Below are 3,548 nucleotides of genomic sequence, written 5' to 3' on the forward strand. Positions count from 1 at the left end.
CACCTCTGTCATGGGTGAGTCTTTTCTGTGGACTCTTTCTTTTTCCTCCTGGCTATGGGTCGGTCACATTTTCCTGCTTCTTGGCATGTCTGGCAATTTTTTGCTGGATGCTGAACATTCAGTTGTTAGGTTACTGAATATCTGAACTTTGCTATCTTTCTTTAAAGCGTGTTAGCTTTATTCTGGAGGGCAGTTAAATTACTGGAAGATCAGATTGATTTGATCCTTCTGTTGCTTTTCTCTAAACTCTTTAAGGGTAGGTCTGGAGTAGACTCTATTTTGGGTTAGTTTACTACTAAAGTGTGACCCTCTGAGTCTCTTGAACAGTTATTTTGGAAGCTGGTTCTCTTCAAGGGAGGATGTGGAAGTTCCCTGGCTTGACCTCGGCAAGAGATTCATAAAACCCTTTCTCTACTATGGTAAAGCTTGAGCCCAAAGAGTTGCTGGGAGGGACTGTGGAATGTGAGGTTGGCTGCAGTTGCATGGAAGGACCAAATGCATGGCTGGATGCCGAGAAACAGAATGCTTTTATAAAGAAAAGTAGCTGTCAGATAGAGTGGATCATTAATCACAAGGTCAGCAATTCAGTGTGATACTTGATTCTCTCTCTATACAAGGATTTGACAGTTTCATGGTCTAACACATGGATGATGCTGAACTTTCTGGTCCCTGTTGGGATACCAAGGCACTAAAGATTACGTTAATCTAACTATGCACCTCCCTAGGACCATCAGCCTCCATACAGGAACTTGGAGGCATTGTTACAGTTTTGAAGCAGTTGTCCCTCATAATATGTCTTTGCTTACATTCCTGAACTTTATAAACCTCTTAAATGGTTTTATGTGGAGAGGTTCCTTTCCAGTTCATAACTGAAGAAGCCTATTTTGTTTCATCCATCTGACAATGCCTTTGGTTACAATTTTGTACCACTGCCCCTTGTTCAACACAATAATCAGCTTTGAAAATCTCGTTACCTGGAGGTAGTTTAGGAGTAAAGAGAGGAAGATGGCTTTGGAATCATTTGAAATTATTTTACCATATTTATTTACTTCTTTTCCTGAGCTGGAGTAAGTAACTATAGGTAATAGTGAGTAACTATGGGTACAGCACCAAACATGACGTAGTAGCACCAACGGTACCATATTTGATAAGGTGCCTGCTTCTTCCCACGTGGATATTCAACATGGTGACTGAAGCCATTAGAAAGAAGCTTCAAGACTGACTGCTTTTGTTATTGTGATTTTTATAGCATTGTTCAACACGTTTACCCATTCCACTAGGTCTTGCTGATCAATAGCTTGTAAGAAATATTTCCTCTTCTCTGTATTTATTTTTTTAAGCCAAAATTCTGCTCTTGGCTTAGTTTAGATGCATTGTTAACCTTTGAAATGTAGGTAAGCTTAATGTCTCCAACACAGGTTGGTCCACAAGTAGATTCAGTGGATTATCCATTTACCATACTAAACTATCTTTTCTGATATCCACCATGAGGGCCTCTGAAGATTTCTAGAAAACTACAAACACAATTTGATCCAAGAGAACAGCCAACAAGTTTACCCTCCTGAAGTTCTGGGCACTCTGTTCCTTGGCCCCAGGCTGTATCTTAACAAATAATATCCTATAGAAGTCATAATAGGCATAGGAAAAACAATATCTCATTACAGTAAACATAAAACTAACATGTGATGGAACTGTTGCATGAGGTTCCAGACAATCAGATTTGACCTTCGTGCTTATGCTGAAGAGTGGAGGAGCCAATTTCCATTGCCGGTAAGAATTTATGACCCATGGCACAAAGAGAACAACAAATTAAGGAAGTCTCACGGAACCTGGAGGAAGCAGACAATGCCAAATGCAACCTTTGCAACATGAAGTTCAAGGGTTCAAGTAGTGGAGCCACAATGCTTTACAGGGCTCACCAATTGCAGGCTAAAAGTGTGGCTGACAATGCAGCTAGGTGGGGTTTAGAGAACGAAGTATAATCCACTTTCCATCAGACGCTGTAGGAAAGCTCACAGGGTCTGCGTTTTAAAAACAGCATGTGTATCTGTTCAGCTATTTAAAGAGGTCAATAGCCACAAACCTACGCACAAAGGGAATTACTCTGGCACCTGTAACTTGTTTTTTCTATCCTCTGCCCTGACCACTGAGAAAACTGCTTCATGAGGGCCACCTTGTGTGACTGCTACCCTAACACTTTGGTGCCACCCTGCAGTTGTCTTTGATCCTCTCCAACGAACTGGTTAACTTTTCTGTCAGCAAGGATGCTAGGAGGATTACCAATCTTAACTATGTGGTGATCTGAACTAGATTCTTCTTCGGTCACTGAAAGTCGCTCTTGCGTACTCCTGAGCTGTGAAAATCTCCACACGTATGAGATACGGTTTGAGGCACATCTTTCTCATGCCTGCCTCCCAGAAACTTTGAATCTGTGCTGTAGGCACCCCATCCCATGCCCTGGCCACAGATGACAGGATAGAGTTAGACACGTGGTTCAAGGGCCTTAGGTGGGCTGAGCCAATCAGATTCTCCTTCTCAGAAATTCGAACTGCTGAACTAAGAGGGAGTTTCCTTCATGGTAGGAGCAGCCTTATGTGCCAGGAGGATGAAAAGTGGGGGATAGAGGTGGAGAGAGTCAAAACGAGGAGGCGGGGGAGAGAGAGAGAGAGAGGACATGTGCCAAGTGAGGCCAGGAAATCTTGAGCAATGAGACTCTCTCTCACGTGGACTGTGAGAGACACAGCTTGAAACCTTAATCCTTGGCTCTCTGGGTCCCAGGCAACTTCCAGGAGGACTGGCTGTTCTTCCTGCCCTGTCGCTCTCTGGGATTCGCCCTAGCAAACTCACTCAAGTGGTTTTCTGTCCTCACAACCTAAACTGCTTGAACAGAACCCAAAGAATGTTAGAAGCTCATACTTCTTGCGTTTCTGGCAAGACTGACTTAGGCTCGGGCAATAATTCATACTAACCATAAAATAGCAACTTAAACTTGTAAACCTTTGTCATTCACAATAAAACCCACACAGAATTGGAATTTGTGGATGTGCTCAAAGCTCTTCCTTGCTGTAGACGTTAGCCTGTGCCTCCTCATCAGCCCACTGTCTAGGAGGCCTGCAAAGGCCCAGCAGAGGGTTTGTCTCTCAGAGGAGTGAAGGCCGTCAGGGACCAATGAATGACGGATGTGTCTGGTGGAGAAGAGACCACCACATGCCGCCTGTTGTTTAAGACCTCCCTCCTATCCCACTTGCTGCCAAAGGTATTTTCCTCTGTGTCAGTGATAAGCTTCCAGGCCTTCATTTGTCCTGAGTTCAGATGTGCACCTTGGGCACGTCTTTCTGTTTCTGACTTCGATAAATTTCTGAGATGGACTCAGGTGTGCCTGCCATGGCTTTAGGGATTCAGGCTGCCCATGCCCTTGTTTCCTGTTTGCTACACCAGCCTCACCCTACGAGGCTGGCTGCAACCTGCAAGGAGGCTCTGCAGAGCCGGGGTGGGGACCAGGCCTCCTCCACAGCTAGTGGAACGTGGCATATGCATTCCTTGGACAT

At 44.4% G+C, this 3,548-nt stretch overlaps 1 pseudogene; it reads right to left on the reverse strand.

Moving 5' to 3' along the window:
* Positions 1 to 327: 327 nt before the first annotated feature.
* Positions 328 to 3,548, reverse strand: LOC124244616 (pleckstrin homology domain-containing family A member 1-like; annotated as a pseudogene).

Source organism: Equus quagga, chromosome 9 (genome assembly GCF_021613505.1).
Source record: "Equus quagga isolate Etosha38 chromosome 9, UCLA_HA_Equagga_1.0, whole genome shotgun sequence".
Taxonomy (NCBI): Eukaryota; Metazoa; Chordata; class Mammalia; order Perissodactyla; family Equidae; genus Equus; species Equus quagga.